Source organism: Oncorhynchus tshawytscha, linkage group LG04 (assembly GCF_018296145.1).
Source record: "Oncorhynchus tshawytscha isolate Ot180627B linkage group LG04, Otsh_v2.0, whole genome shotgun sequence".
Lineage (NCBI taxonomy): Eukaryota > Metazoa > Chordata > Actinopteri > Salmoniformes > Salmonidae > Oncorhynchus > Oncorhynchus tshawytscha.
In genome coordinates this window covers 32,180,681-32,200,386 of record NC_056432.1, presented here as the reverse complement: position 1 = coordinate 32,200,386, position 19,706 = coordinate 32,180,681, and positions in this window count along the sequence as shown.

Here is a 19,706-nt window from a genome sequence, read left to right as displayed (position 1 = left end):
TCACAGGTAGCAACTAGTCAGTGAAGATCAGTTATAGTCACTAAAAACGACTGGATGTATTAGCTGTGGCACAGTCCACAGAGAAATGTGTGATATCAGGTGTGAGACAGCTTGAAATCACGAGATTACACTTCTCTCGCTTTGTCAGCAGCCGTTGGTCAGATGGGGAAAATGCACACGCACACACACGCACGTCTGTGGCGATCTGAAAAGATTCTGTGTAGTGAGAAATAAACTCAGCAAAAAAAGAAATGTCCCTTTTTCAGGACCCTGTCCTCCAAAGATAATTCGTAAACATCCAAATAACTTCACAGATCTTAATTATAAAGGGTTTAAACACTGTTTCCCATGCTTGTTCAATGAACCATAAACAGTTCATGCACATGTAGCACGGTCATTAAGACACTAACAGCTTACAGACGGTAGGCAATTAAGGTCACAGTTATGAAAACGTTGGACACTAAAGAGGCCTTTCTGAAAACACCAAAAGAAAGATGCTCAGGGTCCCTGCTCATCTGCGTGAACGTGCCTTAGGCATGCTGCAAGGACGCATGAGTACTGCAGAAGTGGCCAGGGCAATAAATTGCAATGTCCGTACTGTGAGACGGCTAAGACAGAGCTACAGAGAGACAGGACGGACAGCTGATCGTCCTCGCAGTGGCAGACCACGTGTAACAACACCTGCACAGGATCGGTACATCCGAACATCACACCTGCATGACAGGTAAAGGATGGCAACAACAACTGCCGAGTTACACCAGGAACGCACAATCCCTCCATCAGTGCTCAGACTGTCAGCAATAGGCTGAGAGAGGCTGGACTGAGGGCTTGTAGGCCTATTGTAAGGCAGGTCCTCACCAGACATCACCGGCAACAACGTCGCCTATGGGCACAAACCCACCATTGCTGGACCAGACAGGACTAGCAAAAAGTGCTCTTCACTGACGAGTGGCAGTTTTGTCTCACCAGGGGTAATGGTCGAATTTGCATTTATCATCAAAGGAATGAGCGTTACACGAAGCCTGTACTCTGGAGCGGGATCGATTTGAAGTTGGAGGGTCCGTCATGGTCTGGGGCGATGTGTCACAGCATAATCGGACTAAGCTTGTTGTCATTGCAGGCAATCTCAACGCTGTGCGTTACAGAGAAGACATCTTCCTCCCTCATGTGGTACCCTTCCTGCAGGCTCATCCTGACATGACCCTCCAGCATGACAATGCCACCAGCCATACTGCTCGTTCTGTGCATGATTTCCTGCAAGACAGGAATGTCAGTGTTCTGCCATGGCCAGCGAAGAGCCCGGATCTCAATCCCATTGAGCACTTCTGGAACCTGTTGGATCTGAGGGTGAGGGCTAGGGCCATTCCCCCCAGAAATGTCTGGGAACTTGTAGGTGCCTTGGTAGAAGAGTGGGGTAAAATCTCACAACAAGAACTGTCAAATCTGGTGCAGTCCATGAGGAGGAGATGCACTGCAGTACTTAATGCAGCTGGTGGCCACACCAGATACTGACTGTTACTTTTGATTTTGACCCCCCTTTGTTCAGGGACACATTATACCATTTCTGTTAGTCACATGTCTGTGTAACTTGTTCAGTGTATGTCGCAGTTGTTGAATCTTGTCATGTTCATCCAAGTATTTACACATTAAGTTTGCTGAAAATAAACCCAGTTGACAGTGAGAGGACGTTTCATTTTCTGCTGAGTTTATATAGGCTAAATATAGACCTTATAGATATGTAGGTAGGCTATAAAGAGAAGTAGAGAGAGACACAGAGATACAGAATGGAAAACAGGCCACATGCCTTATCTCACACACACACACACACACACACACACACACACACACACACACACACACACACACACACACACACACACACACACACACACACACACACACACACACACACACACACACACACACACACACACACACACACACACAGTAGTGGAGCTTCTATGTCAATAGTTTGCCATTGGGGGCAACAGAGACTTTGTCCATGTATTGCCATAGAGACAGGATAGTACAGCAGGGTAGAGGGCAGTCCGAAGGGAACGTTTCTCAAGTTTCTAACTGCTGATCAGAAACTCCCACCAGATAAAATTGCCTTGGATCAAGAGGATTATTTTCAGACTGTTGAGGAACAACTCTTAATGGGAATTTGTATGTGTTTGTATGTATGTGTATGTGTTTGTATGTGTTTGTCTTTGTTTTTCAAATAAATAAAAAATGTATTGGTCACATACACATGGTTAGCAGATGTTAATGCGAGTGCAGCGAAATGTTTGTGCCTCTAGTTCTGACAGTGCAGTAATATCTAACAAGTAATCTAACAATTCCACAACAACTACTTAATACACACAAATCTAAAGGGATGGAATAAGAGTATGTACATATAAATATATGGATGAGCGATGACCGAGTGGCATAGGCAAGATGACATAGATGGTATAAAATATAGTATATACATATGAGATGAATATGTAAGACGTGTAAACATTATTAAAGTGGCATTATTAAAGTGGCTAATGATTTCAAGTCTGTATGTTGGCAGTAGCCTCTCTATGTTAGTGGTGGCTGTTTAACAGTCTATGGCATTGAGATAGAAGCTGTTTTTCAGTCTCTCGGTCCCAGTTTTGATGCACCTGTACTGACCTCCTGCCTTCTGGATAATGGCGAGGTGAACAGGCAGTGGCTTGGGTGGTTGTTGTCATTGATTATTTTTTGGGCTTTCCTGTGACATGCTGTAGGTGTCCTGGAGAGCAGGTAGTTTGCCCCCGGTGATGTGTTGTGCAGACCGCACCACCCTCTGGAGAGTCTTGGGGTTGTGGGTGGTGCAGTTGCCATACCCGACGGTGATACAGCCTGACAAGATGCTCTCAATTGTGCATCTGTAAAAGTTTGTGAGGGTTTAAAGGTGACAAGCCAAATTTCTTTAGCCTCCTGAGGTTGAAGAGGTGCTGTTGCTGTTGTGCCTTCTTCACCACACGGTCTGTGTGGATGGACCATTTCAGTTTGTCCGTGATGTGTACGCCGAGGAACTTAAAACTTTCCACCGTCTCCACTGCTGATGTGAATAGGGTGGGTGCTCCCTCTGCTGTTTCCTGAAGCCCACGTTTATATTGGAAGTGTGTGTGTGTGTGTGTGTGTGTGTGTGTGTGTGTGTGTGTGTGTGTGTGTGTGTGTGTGTGTGTGTGTGTGTGTGTGTGTGACAAAGATCTGATGAGTGTATCACACAGATGATTGAGAAACAGACATAGATCAGAGAGGTGGATCAACAGCTCCAGATAATAATCATAGCATTCATAAAAACAAAGTGACAAAAATGTGATTATTGGAGTTAACATACTGTATGTACCTGGGATAGTGTGTTTCACAGGAGTTTAAGATGGAGAGTTTGTGAAGGCGGAGAGATAAGGAGGAGAAACTGAAGGAGTCTGCTCAAATTTGACAAATTCTTCACATTGGGTGGCTAACACACACACAGACACTGGAAAACCCATCATAGTCACATTTGCCATCTTGCAGGAGAACGAGGCAAAGCGAGGCCATGTTGAGAAGAAGTCGGAAAGAGAGAGGGATGCTGTGCGTCAGAAAGAGGGAGAGAGAGACAGAGTGCGCTCCTGGAGGCTTGCAAACTGAGCAGTGCATGGTGGAGAAGATTGCCCTCTACTGGACCTTCCTGGAACAGGTCCTCAGACTGATCAAGGTACCCAAGACTGGCACTCACTACGGCCTTTTCACGCTACTACTCCAACTACGCTGAGGATGCAGCGTCTGAGAGATTTCCGGGAAAATTACCTAGAAAGTTTTTGGGAAAGTTACCTGGGAAAATTACCTGGGAAATTACCTGTGTGTGAAAATTGATAATATCAGGATGTTCATTTGTGCCAATTTGAAGTTTGAGGTTTCTGGGAAAGTTACAGTTAATGACCTGAAAAGTTATAATGGCTAAACCTTTACAATTCACCCCTCCTGAGAAAAGTGTTTATCTATTAAACTTTTAGGTCTCTGGACATGCCGCTAACATTCTTAACTTTAAAAAAATATACATATTTCTTGTGGGATCAGCACACTTGCTTTCTCTTGGAAATGTGGGCTGATTAATCTACCAGCTCATGTTTGTTGCAAATGGAATTTCCACATCCTGTTCAACCCAAATCCTAGCTTCAACCACAACCCTAACCCTAACTTCATGTCCACATCCCGGTTCAAACCTAATCCTCAACCACCCTAAACCTAGCTTCATGTTCAAATGTATAACGTGTGCATGTGTACAGTTGAAGGCGGAAGTTTACATACACCTTAACCAAATACATTTAAACTCAGTTTTTCACAATTCCTGACATTTAATCCTAGGAAAAAGTCCCTGTCTTAGGTCAGTTAGGATCAGCACTTTATTGGGTATGCTTGGGGTCATTGTTCATGTGGAAGACCCATTTGTGACCAAGCTTTAACTTCCTGACTGATGTCTTGAGACGTTGCTTCAATATATCCACATAATTGTCCTGCCTCATGATGCCATATATTTTGTGAAGTGCACCAGTCCCTCCTGCAGCAAAGCACCCCCACAACATGATGCTGCCACCCCCATGCTTCACGGTTGGGATGGTGTTCTTCGGCTTGCAAGCATCGATGGTCATTATGGCCAAACAGTTCTATTTTTGTTTCATCAGACCAGAGGACATTTCTCCAAAAATGTCCCCATGTGCAGATGCAAACCGTAGTCTGGCTTTTTTATGGCTGTTTTGGAGCAGTGGCTTCTTCCTTGCTGAGCGGCCTTTCAGGTTATGTCGATATAGGACTTGTTTTACTGTGGATATAAATACTTTGGTACCTGTTTCCTCCAGCATCTTCACAAGGTCCTTTGCTGTTGTTCTGGGATTGATTTACACTTTTCGCACCAAAGTACGTTCATCTCTAGGAGACAGAACACCTCTCCTTCCTGAGCGGTATGACGGCTGCGTGGTCCCAGGGTGTTTATACTTGCGTACTATTGTTTGTACAGATGAACAAAGTACCTTCAAGTGTTTGGAAATTGCTCCCAAGGATGAACCAGACTTGTGGAGGTCTACAATTTTTTTCTGAGGTCTTGGCTGATTTCTTTTGATTTTCCCATGATGTCAATCAAAGAGGCACGGAGTTTGAAGGTAGTCCTTGAAATACATCCACAGGTACACCTCCAATTTACTCAAATGATGTCAATTAGCCTATCAGAAGCTTCTAAAGCCATGACATAATTTTCTGAAATTTTCCAAGCTGTTTAAAGGCACAGTCAACTTATTGTATGTAAACCACTGGAATTGGGATACAGTGAATGATAAGTGAAATGATCTGTCTGTAAAAAAAATGACTTGTAGATGTCCTAACCGACTTGCCAAAATGATAGTTTGATAACAAGACATTTGTGGATTGCTTGAAAAATGAGTTTTAATGACTCCAACCTAAGTGTATGTAAACTTCCAACTTCAACTGTATATTTAGTATGAAGAGATATGGCTGCTGCTGGGGAGGTTTGCCACGCTGCTATCCACCAGAGAGCAGTTGCAGCAGAGGGAAAGAAGTGAGGTGCAGGATCCAGGTGCAGGATCAGGCTGACGGCCAACCGGGGGCACAACAGAGATACACAGACCAGCAGAGCTGCGGTATTCTGCAGAAGAAAAACCTGTTGTCTCAGCTACAGACAGAGCTGGACCAGATACGTGTCAACACTCTCTGATCACACACTCACAGTCTTTTAGATGGGTCCCAGATTTACCATATAGTACAGTCAGGTGAGCACATGGTACCACATCCAAATCAAAGCAGCGAAGGAGACACTTCTATTGGGCCAAACCAAAGTGGTAACCTTTAATCTTTACCACATGATGGGTGGGACCGCAGGGTAGGAAGAGAGAGTAGTCATCGATGACACAGTGACACAGCTGGAGAAAATTTGTGATGTCACAGCTGGAAAAGGTCAGTGGTGTCAGGGTGATGTTACAGAGAGAAGGTTAGTGATGACAGCTGAAGGTCAGCTATTGCCACGTTAACTTGCTAGTCGGAACTAGGAAACTCTGGCATTTCCGACTTGCTAACTGGTTGTAGTTATACAAGTGCCACGGTCAACGAATCAGCAAATCGGAAATGCCAGAGTTTCTTAGCATATGAACATGGCATATGTCACGGTGATGTCAGAGCTGGAGAAGGTTAGTGATGTCACATTGATGTTACAGTTAGAGAAGGTTAGTGATGTCACAGTGATGTAGAGTAGAGGGCAAAATAATTTGTTTACAGTAAAATCTGAATGTATTTTGCTCTCCAGACCCAGCTCTTCATTCAGGATCAGTCTGCCATAGTTAACAACCTCAAACAGAGCCCTTCTCAGCTTTCTACTAAAGCCAGTTTACCAGGTGTAGGATGATCAAGTGGACAGACAGAGGATTCTGCAGGGATGATTGTTTGGGGTTGGCATTCCATATCTGGTGCTGTTTCCACACAGATACTAATGTGATGATCATCACTGTGCAGCAAACGTGCCATGATGACAATACTTCTGCAATTAGTCCAAATGTGAGATTTTTGGTTCCAACCGCTGTGTCTTTGTGAGACGGATGATCTCCGTATTTGTGGTTCCACTAAGCATGGAGGAGGAGGTATCATGGTGTGGGGGTGCTTTGCTGGTGACACTGTCTGTGATTTATTTTGAATTCAAGGCACACTTAACCAGCATGGCTACCACAGCATTCTGCACCGATACACCATCCCATCTGGTTTGTGCTTAATGGGACTATCATTTGTTTTTCAACAAGACAATGACCCAACACACCTCCAGGCTGTGTAAGGGCTATTTGACCAAGAAGGAGAATAATGGTATGCTGCATCAGATGACCTGGCCTCCACAATCACCCGACCTCAACCCAATTGAGATGGTTTGGAATGAGACTGTTGGTTTGGGATGAGACTTCAAGACTGTTGGAAAAGCATTCCAGGTGAAGCTGGTTGAGAGAATGCCAAGAGTGTGCAAAGACAAGGGTGGCTACTTTGAAGAATATAAAATATAAAATATATTTTGATTTGTTAAATATTTTTTGCTTACTACATGATTGCATATGTGCTATTTCATACTGTTGATGTCTTCACTATTATTCTACAATGTATAAAATAGTAAAAAATAAAGACAAATCCTTGAATGAGTAGGTGTGTCCAAACTTTTGACTGGTACTGTATATACGGTGCATTCTGAAAGTATTTAGAACCCTTGATTTTTTCCACATTTTGTTACGTTACAGCCTTATTCTAAAATTGATAAAAATAAAATAAAATAGCATTCCTATTACAGCCATTAAACTCTGTAAGTGGTGAAATCCCTCGGCGGTTTCTTTCCTCTCCGGCAACTGAGTTAGGAAGGACGCCTGTATCTTTGTAGTGACTGGGTGTATTGATACACCAACCAAAGTGTAATTAATAACTTCACAATAACTGCTTTTTAAAAAAAAAATTTACATCTACCAATAGGTGCCCTTTGCGAGGCATTGGAAAACCTCCCTGGTCTTTGTAGTTGAATCTGTGTTGAATCTGTGAATCTGTGCTGAGGGACCTTACAGATAATTGTATGTGTAGGGTACAGAGATGAGGCAGTCATTCAAAAATCATGTTAAACACTATTATTGCACCCAGAGTGAGTCCATGCAACGTATTATCTTGTTAAAGCACATTTTTACTTCTGAACGTATTTAGACTTGCCATGACAAAGGGGTTGAGTACTCATTGACTCAAGACATTTCAACTTTTCATTTTAAATGTATGTAAAAAAAATCAGAATAACTAATTCCATTTTCACATTATGGGGTATTGTTTGTAGGCCATTGACCAAACATCTCAATTTAATCCATTTTAAATTCAGGCTGTAACACGACAAAATGTGGAAAAAGTCAAAGAGGGAGTTAATACTTTCTGAAGGCTCTGTACATATGAAGTGGGTAAAACAGTATGCAAACATAATTAAAGTGACCAGTGTTCAATGACGATGGGACCAGCTCCGCCACACTACTCCCTGCAGGGAGCCACCATTGGGAGGCATGAGGAGCTACTGCAGGACCTTTTGGAAGGGCTTCGTTCCCTGACGGAACTCCACAACCAAGGGTTCATGGCTATTATGGAGCAAATCAGTGAGTTAGCTCATAGACAGCCCGCCACCTCTGAGACCTCCCAACCACCCATTAACCTGTCTATTATTAGTGGTAGGTTTGTACAGCCTACCCTGGTTCCCCGAGAACCCCGCTTTTCTCCTCCGGAGCGATATTCTGGTTATACTGGAACCTGCCGGGGTTTTCTTTCTCAGTGCTCCCTTATTTTTGAGCTACAGCCATCTTCAGTCCCTTTGGACAGATCGAAGATAGCGTATATTATTACGCTACTGTCGGGAGTTTGGGAGCAACAATCCGCCATTTGTCGTCATCTGGAGAGTTTCATGGCAGAGGTAAGGAAGGTGTTCAATTCTCCGGTATCCGGGAGAGAGGCGGCCTGAAAATTACTTGAATTACGTCAAGACTGTCAAGTGTGGCAGACTATGTAGTAGATTTTCACACGTTGGCCGCTGAGAGTGCCTGGAATCCGGAGTCCCTATTCAATACCTTCCTTCACGGACTTTCAGAGGAAATAAAAGACGAGCTAGTTGGACATCGACTCTCTTATCGCCCTTACTCTTAGGATTGATGGGCATCTACAGGAACGCAGGAGTGAGAGGAGGTGTGGTCTTGGGCACACTCGTTCATCCGCTGCTGTTCGTTCATCTCCGAAGGAATCCGGAAGTCCCCGAAGGCTATATTTCCAAGAAGACCCGAAGCCATCCGAGTTCCCTCGAGAATCATCAGCGATGGGTGAGTCAGATACACTGGAACCAATGCAACTGGGCAGAGCAAGATTATCGCCTAGGGAACGTTCACATAGGCTAGGCTCCAACAGTTGTCTGTATTGTGGTGCTGCATGGCATTTCATAGCTACCTGCCCAGTTAAGAGACCTAAATCATTAGTAGGCACAAGTACACAGACTCTGAATCCTCTAATTCCTATTACCCATACTCCTTTAGTTGTTATCCTGCTGTGGGGAGACCAGTCAAAATCTCTTCGGGTGCTCATTGACTCCGGGGCCGATGAGAGTTTCATGGACTGGTATTGGAACTAGGTATTGGAACTAGGTCCCACTCAACTCCTCTCTGTTCCCATGGATGCCAGAGCACTGCACGACCGCTCCATTGGTAGAGTCAGGCACAGCACAGTTTCCATTAATCTGCGGATATCTGGTAACCACATTGAGTAAATACAGCTTCTCCTCATTGAGTCCCCTCATATACCTGTTGTTTTGGGATTTTCTTGGCTCCAGAAGCACAACCCCAATATTGACGGGACCACGGGTTCAATCCCGGGTTGGAGTCCGTTCTGCCATTCACACTGCCTAAAGGCAGCGCAGCCTTCCCCGGAACGTCTGCCTCCAGGATTAAGTACGGCCTAGGATCTCTCTGCCATTCCCGCAGAGCATCATGACCTCCTGGAGATTTCAGCAAGGCTCGTGCTACCTCCCTTCCACCACATTGTCCTTATGATTGTGCTATTGACCGCCTCCCGGTCACCACACCGCCTCGAGGCCAGCTATATTCCCTGTCTGGCCCTGAGACCAAGGTCATGGAGAAGTACATTGAGGACTCTCTGGCTGCTGGGAGCATTCACCCTTCTGCCTCTCATGCCGGTGCAGGATTCTTCTTTGTGGGAAAGAAGGACAAGACCCTGCGTCCATGTATTGATTACCGGGGCCTCCATGACATCACGATCAAGAATCGGTACCCGCTACCACTCCTCTCCTCGGCTTTCAAACCTCTCCAGGGGGCTACCATCTTTTCAGAGCTGGACCTCCGGAATGCCTACCACCTTGTTCAGATATGCAAAGGAGATGAGTGGAAGACGGCTTTCAACACAGCCAGTGGACACTATGAGTACCTGGTCATGTCGTTTGGACTCACCAACGCACCTGCTGTCTTCCAGGTCCTGGTCAACGATCTTGCCCGGGACATGTTGAATCGTTTTGTTTTTGTCTATCTCGATGACATCCTGATTTTCTCCCGTTCTACCCAAGAACATGTTCTCCATGTTCGACAATTCCTTCAGCGCCTCCTGGAGAATCAGTTGTTTGTAAAAGCGGAGAAGTGCAAGTTCCAACACTCCACTGTCTATTTTCTGGAGGGAATGTTCAGATGGATCTGGAAAAAGTGAGAGTGTTGGTGGATTGGCCCCAACCCACGTCTAGGGTTCAGCTATAATGGTTTCTGGGGTTTGCTCATTTTTACTGCAGTTTCATTCGGGGCTACAGCAACCTGGCAGCTCCCCTCTCTGCGCTCACCTCTCCCAAGGTACTGTTCACATGGTACCCAGCAGCGGACAAGGCTTTTGTGGATCTGGAGCAATGATTCACTACTGCCCCCATCCTCATCCATCCGGATCCGACCCATCAGTTTGTGGTGGAGGTTGACGCTTCCGACATGGGAGTAGGGGCCATCCTTTCCCAGCAAACCGTCCAGGACCAAAAGCTTCATCCCTGTGCCTTCATATCCCATCGTCTCAGCTCTGTGGAGAGGAACTATGACGTTGAGAACCGGGAACTCCTAGCAGTTAAGATGGCTCTGGAGGAGGGGAGGTACTGGCTTTATGGGGCGGAACATCCATTTTTGGTGTGCACTGACCATAAGAATTTAGAATACCTCCGCACTGCCAATCGCCTTACTCAAGGCAAGCCCGTTGGTCCCTGTTATTTACAAGGTTCAATTTCACCATCTCCTACTGCCCAGGGTCCAAAAAGCACGTCTTCCGGATCCATGGACTGCCCGTGGACATGGTCTCCGACCGGGGTCCACAGTTCTCGTCCAGGTTCTGGAAGGTATTCTGCACCCTCATTGGGTCGTCGGCCAGCCTGTCCTCTGGATTCCACCCCCAGTCCAATGTCCAGTCGGAGCGAGCCAACCAGGACCTCGAGACTACTCTGCGCTGCCTGGACTCCGCCACCTGGAGCTAGCAGCTTGTGTGGGTGGAATGCTCCCACAACACCATTCCCTGCTCTGCCATGGGCCTATCACCATTTGAGTGTTCCCTGGGATATCAGCCCCGCTATTCTCCGAGCAGGAAGAAGAGGTCTGCATACCTTCTGCCCAGATGTTTGTCCACCGCTCTCGTCGTATCTGGAGGAGAGCCCGGTCGGCCCTCCTCAAGACCACCTCCAGGTATCAACGACAATCGGATCACCATCGGACCCCAGCTCCGCGGTATTGTCTCGGGCAGAAGGTATGGCTATCCACCTGGGACCTGCCTCTCCGGGTGGAATCCAGCAAACTCTCCCCCCGGTTTATCGGCCCATTTCTCATCTCTAAAATGATTAGCCCCTCTGCTGTTCATCTTCTGTTACCCCGTGCCTTCATGTACCACCCACCGTTCATGTGTCCAGAGTTAAACCCATGTCTCACAACCCTTTGTCTCCTGTTTCCAGGCCGACCCCTCTCTCCCGTCTCATCGACAGCCAACCAGCGTACACGATGAGGCGTCTCCTGAAGTTTCGACCTCGGGGCAGAGGGTTCCAGTACCTGGTTGTCTGGGAGGGTTATGGCCCGGAGGAGAGGTGCTAGGTCCCCACCAGGGACATCCTGGACCGAGGCCTCATCGCGGATTTCCAATGCCGACACACCGGTCAACCAGGTATGCACCCAGGTAGGCCGCTAGGTGGCGCCCTAAAGGGGGGGTATTGTCATACCCTAATCTGTTTCACCTGTCTTTGTGATTGTCTCCACCACCCTCCAGGTGTCGCCCATCTTCCCCCATTATCCACTGTGTATTTATACCTGTGTTCTCTGTTTGTCTGTTGCCAGTTCGTTTTGTTTCGTCAAGCCTACCAGCATTTTTCCCTCTGTTCCTGTCTCTCAATTGTTCCTGTTTTCCCGGTTTTGACCTTTTCTGCCTGCCCTGACCCTGCCTGCTGTATGGTACCTTTGCTCCACCTATCTGGATTACTGACCTCTGCCTACCCTGAGCCTGCCTACTGTCCTGTACCTTTGCCCCACCTATCTGGATTACTGACCTCTGCCTACCCTGAGCCTGCCTGCTGTCCTGTACCTTTGCCCCACCTATCTGGATTACTGACCTCTGCCTGCCTATGACCTGAGTTTTGCCTAACCCTGTTGGATTAATAAACTGTTGTTAATTCGATGTTGCATCTGGGTCTTACCTGAAACGTGATAACCAGCACCCCATTGTATGTTTACACCATGGCCACCATCCCTCTAGCTACCCCTTATTCCACACTATGCCTTTTATACCCCATGGTACCTCACCCTCGGCAGTGATGGAAAAAGTACTCAATTGTCATACTTGAGTAAAAGTTAAGATACCTTAATAGAAAATGACTCAAGTAAAAGTGAAAGTCACCCAGTAAAAAAATACCTGAGTAAAAGTCTAAAAGTATTTGGTTTTAAATATATTTAAGTATCAAAAGTAAATGGAATTGTTAAAATGTACTTAAGTATCAAAAGTATAAACCATAGCCAGGGGCACACTGCAACACTCCAACGCATAATTTACAAACAAAGCATTTGTGTTTCGTGAGTCCGCCAGGTCAGAGGCAGTAGGGATGACCAGGGATGTTCTCTTGATAAGTGTGTGAATTGGATGATTTTCCTGTCAAAATGTAACAAACTTTTGGGTGTCAGGGAAAATGTATGGAATAAAACGTACATTATTTTTTATTTAGGAATGTAGTGAAGTAAAAGTAAAAGTTGGCAAAAATATAATTTGTAAAGTAAAGTACAGATACCCCAAAACACTACTTAAGTAGTACTTTAAAATATTTTTACTTAAGTACTCTACACCACTGAACCTCGGACACTTTGGAACTCTCCATTTTATCTCTATCAACCCACCTTACCTTCACCCATTTTCCCTATGCTACTTCCTACACTTGTTCTTCTCCCAATTTGATCAAATGTGGACTCCATAGCACATTTAAAGTGTTGTGGTGTCCTGTTTTTTTAAACAATTTTTCACCTGTGTAATGCTGACCTGCTTATTCTGGTAATTAGTTTGAATGCAGTGTTAAATGTCCTTCTCACAATTGACAGCAGCAACATGGATGTATCTGTGTTTAGGCATGGCTTCCTTGTTTTGAGTCTTATGTGTGTTTAGTGTGTTGACCTAGTATTTTACATGTAACCTACTTTACACATCCAGTTGTTTCTCCGTTTGTAACTCACACATCAAACATCTAAATATGCTGTTTTACATTGTGATATTTGTGCTGGTCTAATTCCTCAAATGGAAAAGCAGAAGAATTGGGGCTCTCTCAGATAGTAATAACAGTTCATATAGTTCTCTTCAACATCTCAAGTTTGTGGCATTGATTAATAAATCTCTTAACATATAAACATCTGACTTGAAGAAAAAGATGATGTATGAAAGGCATACATTGGGGCAAAAAAGTGCAGGATCTACTGCATGCATAGAGAACACCTACAAAACTTTTTAGATAAGGGGCAGGGGCTAGGTGTCTCCCACCTTGGTTCTCAGCAATCAGGGCCTGGTTTCCCAAAAGCATCTTAAGGCTAAATTCATCCTTAGAACCTTCATAGGAGCAATCTAGTGCCTTCCACAGACAACTCGCATAACAGCTTATACACCGAAGATCTCCGCTAAACATAGAATCACATGATTTATCCGTCTCTCTGTGACCGCCCATAACATCAGGATAAAGTTGACTACAAATCCAAAGTTGCCAATGTCTTTGCAATTGATACAAACAAGTGACATATAAAAAGTCGCTTTGAATGAAAACCAAGAAGACTGCATTAAAATGTAAACAGTAAGCTATAGGCCTATTTCAAACATTTAAATGCATTTCATGTTCAATCAATTGACTTCTACTTTGCTACTTCTAGGCTACTGTTTGTAATTTTGTAAGGAGCCTAATTTGCATAATATTGTGTGACAGGCTGAGAGACATTAAAATGTGTAAACACATTACATTATCCCCTTCTTAGACTGAAACACCCTGTGTTTAATAACATGGATACATTTTTTTTACAATTACTCAATTTACAATTACTTTGACAGCTCTTTGGTCTTGGCCATAGTGGAGTTTGGAGTGTGACTGTTTGAGGTTGTGGACAGGTGTCTTTTAAACTGATAACAAGTTCAAACAGGTGCCATTAATACAGGTAACGAGTGGAGGACAGAGGAGCCTCTTAAAGAAGAAGTTACAGGTCTGTGAGAGCCAGAAATCTTGCTTGTTTGTAGATGACCAAATACTTATTTTCCACCATAATTTTCAAATAAATTCATAAAAAATCCTACAATGTGATTTTCTGGATTTCTTTTCTCATTTTGTCTGTCATAGTTGAAGTGCACCTATGATGAAAATTACAGGCCTCTCTCATATTTTTAAGTGGGATTACTTGCACAATTGGTGGCTGACTAAATACTTTTTTGCCCCACTGTATATACAGTAGTTGACATGCCACCAATTTGTAACCAGCCTGTAAGGCCATCAAAACTCACACATAGTTATTAGTTAACTAGAGTAAACAGTCTAGGATGATGATTTCCAATGAAATAATCAAGTTGTTGTTTATTTGGATGAACACAGTGCACCCCAGCACTAACCCGACACACATAGGTGCCTCTCAAAACTCACTAACTCTCAACATGCCCCAGCATCATCACGTACAGCAACTCATTTGCGTAACATTATGTGCTGACAGACATTCAAATGTGTACACACATTACAATATTTCATGATGTGTAGCCTAACATGCATTTTTATTTGGGCAAGCATTTGAATAAGCCGCCTCAATATATGAAGCCGTATGTGGTAATATCTCTCTAGGAGCTGATCCCATCATCAGTATTTGGAAATCATTTGTATGTTAACGAAAGATTTTAATGGAGAAAGTTGATCAGGACATGTAGGTGTAAATATCAAAACGAAATCTGAACCAAATATATTAATTTGGGGAAAAATGAAAAATACATGGCCATTTAGCTAGCTAGCTTGCTGTTGCTAGCTAATATAAACATTTGGTTGCTATTTTACCATCAAGTGTCAAAAATAGAACCAAGCACTATTTTAGTGCCTGACTATGCAGACACTTGTTGAGCAGTTTGGATGAAATGATTGAATAACATGTATGTGTACATTTATTTTGCAACTATCGCGCATGTATCGCAATTGGTGTGGTCAGCATGTAAGTTGCTATCAGGAAACCGGGCCCAGGTTGTTAAACTGAACTCTCAGCTTATTGGCTTCCTGCTGCATGCGGGCCCTCTCTGAGGTCTTGGCATCTTATCCGCCCTGCTTGTCGGCAGTGGTGCCATGTTCACGATTTTCCTGCCAAATTGGGCTACTTGAAAACGATGTCGTGGGTGAAAATGTATTGGCCGTGGGTTTTGGGGCTATTTCTAAGTTGTTCCGCGGCCGCAATGACATTTCTCTTAAATATGTATTTCACTGCCTGACTGTTGCTGAGCGAGTGAGTGGTGGGGAGGGCTGGAGGTGTGTGTGTGTGTGTGTGTGTGTGTGTGTGTGTGTGTGTGTGTGTGTGTGTGTGTGTGTGTTGAGAGAGCGCTACAGTTATTGGCTGAGTCACATGAGTGTGAGGTGAGAGAACAGTGGAGCGAACAGCACGTGCACACGTTGTGACAACTTTTTACAAGCTGTAGGTAGGCTATTTAGATTGCCATTATGGAGACACTTATTTCCAAACCATTTTCCATAAAAACATATTAATACTCTAGAAGTGATGCACATCAAGAAATAATGGAGACAAAGCACTGGAAAACAACTTGGGGCGCAGTAGAGCGCATTACCCTTCTAACGTGACTAGCCCTAATACTCCTCATCCCTCTTTTTCCCCTGCCCCGCTACAAAGTTTCTCCCTGCAGGCTGTCACTGAGTCCGAGGTGCTAAAGAAGCTCCTTAAACTTGACCCCCAAAAAACAGCTCAGTCAGATGCTTTAGAGAAGACCCTTTCTTCTTTAAGGTTGCTGCCCCTATCACCGCAAACCCTATCTCTGACCTTTTTAACCTGTCTCTCCTCTCTGGGGAGGTTCCCATTGCTTGGAAGGCAGCAACGGTGCATCCTTTATTTAAAGGGGAGATCAAGCTTATCCTAACTGTTATAGGCCTATTTCTATTGTGCCCTGTTTATCAAAAGTGTTTTGAAAAACGTGTCAATAATCAACTGACTCGCTTTCTTGATGTCTATAGTATTCTCGCTGGTTTGCAATCTGGTTTCCGCTCAGGTTATGGATGTGTCACTGCAACCTTAAAGGTCCTAAATGATGTCACCATTGCTCTTGATTCTAAGCAATGTTGTGCTGCTATTTCTTTTGACTTGGCCAAAGCTTTTGATATGGTAGATAATTCCATTCTTGTGGGCCATCTAAGGAGTCTCTGAGGAGTCTTTAGCCTGGTTTGCTAACTACCACTCTCAAAGGGTAAAATGTATAAAGTGCTTTACGCATGCTCAATTCTTGGGTCTCGGGGGCTGCCCAAGTGGAAATTTGAAATGGACATTATGGAACTCCCTCGTCTGGTTATTTTTATGGGGAAAAGTCCTCAATGAAACTGACATTAGGCTAAATGTGGAAAATTATACATTTGCCTCTGTTGGCCATCAATTAGCCTATTAATGTATATGCTATTGTAGGCCAACATTTGATACAATAAATATGTTGAAATGATGATATCAGTGGAGACAGGCAAACCAATTGAATAAATACCATATAACTTCAGTTTATTGTTGTTGTAACCTTGTGTTATTGTGAACGCATTAGATTGGCCGTAACAGTAGTCAGATTAGGCTACTGGTAAAACAAATGCAATAAAATAAACACTGGCTGTTGTTGACAAGCATATTCAGTTGTTATACATAATATTAATATTTAATTTAGTGATTGAAATTATGACCCCATCCTCTGTAGTTCTTTCCAGCGGGCTATTGGGAAAACAAGCACTTCTTATTGCGAAATTGCCTTGCTATTCATGTTGAATAAATTAGTATGTTAATTTTAACTAAGCAAACTGCTAAACCTTGCCTACATCTTGTCTAGGCTACTGTAGACAATCTGAAATAAGATGTAGGCCTACCAGGGTCTATAGGCTACCTAGCTTTATCTAAGAAACTATGGCAAAATGTAATTCTAATCATAAACCCTGTACCCTATGCCTATTGAAATGACAAGTTAATCTCGCAAATTTATAACGGTTTGTAGTCTTAACATCTGGCACGTAACAGCACAATTGCTAGAAAATAGGATAACATTTGTTTTTTTATGTCCATCCAATTGTTTCTTGCTCAGAGATTTCGAGATCCTCTGTCCAACTTCAGTCAAACTCTTCTGTCGGATTTATCTATAGTTATGCACATGCGCAAAGGGGATTTATTTACAATTATAAACCTGGTTCGAGCCCTGAATGCTGATTGGCTGAAAGCTGTGGTATATCAGACCATATATGTTATGTACGCCTCTAGGAAGAGGGAACGCAACACCCTGCTACAACTCAACTCCCCGTGGAGTGAAAGAGGTATGGGACTGTAGGTAACACCTTTGCTGATATTCGGGAGTTGATGCTGTTGGAGGATTTTAAAACCAACCTCCCTGATAGAATTGTAGTTCATTTAAATGAACAGAAAGTGGCAACATTGGCCCAGAAACAGTCCCTGTCACCGTCCCCTAAAATGAAAAGTGTGGGTTTAGTCAAGTCTTTGGCTCCCTTTGGACCGAGTTATTGATTCAGCATTTGAGAAACCGGATCCTGTCTATGCTCTGTTTATCTCTGCTGGTTGTGTTTCCTTAACTGGAGAACAAGAGGATCAAAAGCCCATTAAAATATTACGAGACACCGGGGCGGCACAGTCAGTAATTGTTACTGATGCTTTACCCTAGTCTCCTGAAACGTATTGTGGCTCGCATGTCATATTACAGGGGATAGAGACAAAACAGTACCTGTACCATTACACTGCGTCCACTTAGTGTCAGACTTGGTATCAAGACGTTTCCATGTTAGTGTAGTGTCTACACTGCCAGTAAAAGGAGTCACATTGCTAGTAGGGAATGATATCGCTGGTGGTAACCTCACTCCTGTGTTAGAGGTAGTAGACAACCCAGAAATCAAAACTACAGATGAGAAATTGGTTCAAGCATTACCCCATGTTTTTCCTGCTTGTGTGTTAACGAGGACACAATCTCGCAAGCTAGGAGATGTGGTGGATTTGTCTAGTTCCATTTTTGAGAATGTTGAGGTAGAACACAATGCACCGAGTATTCCTTCTGCAAGGCTGACAGTTTTTACCCCTGTAAAACCTAAGGCAGGGGAAAGCGAAATCGCGACCCCATTACATGACATTCTTTTGTCTGTCACCCCCGAGAAGGTGATTGAATGTCAAAAAGGAGAAGGTGATTGAATGTCAAAAAAGGAGACACCAGTCTTCGCAAGTGTTATGCTTCGGTAATTTCCATTGAGGAAGCTAAAACTAGAGAAACTGCCTACTTTATGGAAGCAGGAGTTTTGATGCGTAAATGGGCATCTCATGACACCGTTAGTGACTGGTGAAGTGTGTCAAGTGGTTGTTTCTACACCGTTCCGACAGCAGGTGCTGTCACTCGCCCATGACCAGGCGTGGTCCGGACATTTGGGGATCACAAAGACTTATAACCGAGTCCTTCGACATTTTTTTCTGGCCAGGTCTGAAGTCGGACGTGGTCCAATTCTGTAAAACATGTCATGTATGTCAACTCACTGGGAAAGTGAATCAAACAGTTCTTCTGCCCGATTCCTGTGGTGGGGGAACTGTTTGAAAGAGTGATAATCGATTGGGTAGGTCTGTTGCCGAAAACCAGGTCAGGTAACCAGTTCTTACTAACAATAATGTGCAGTGCTACTCGATACCCAGAGGCTATTCCTCTCCGTACTATAACGGCTAAGACTGTGGTGAAGGCACTATTGAAGTTCTTCTCTACGTTTGGACTCCCTAAAGTAATCCAAACTGATCAGGGATCCAACTTTATGTCAACTGTTCTCAAATGTGTTAAAGACACTGTGTATTTCCCATCAGGTCTCCAGTCCGCATCATCCAGAGAGTCAAGGGACTCTCGAACGCTGGTATCAGACGCTGAAGGCGATGCTACGCAAGTATTGCATGGATACCAGTACCGATTGGGATGAGGGGGTGCCCTTTGTCCTATTTGCTATTAGGGAAACAATACAAGAGTCCTTAGGGTTCAGCCCTGCTGACCTTGTGTTTGGACACACCCCACGGGGTCCGCTAAAAGTTTTGAAGGAGCATATCTTATCTCCTACACCCAATAGCGTCCCTAAAAATGTGTTGGTTTATGGCAGTAAGATGCGGGAGAGACTGCACGCCGCATGTGTGTTAGCCCAAAAGTCTCTCTCCTCGTCTCAAAAACGCATGAAGTTTCATTATGACAAAAAGGCTGTTGGCTGTTCTTTTGGACCAGGGGATCAAGTTTTAGTTTTGTTGCCAATCCCTGGCTCATCTCTGTCGGCACATTTTTCTGGGCCATATCTTGTGGAAAAGAAACTCAGTGACACCAATTATGTGATAAAGACCCCAGATCGGAGGCGTTTTTCCCGTGTGTGTCATGTTAACATGCTAAAAGCATATTATGTGCGT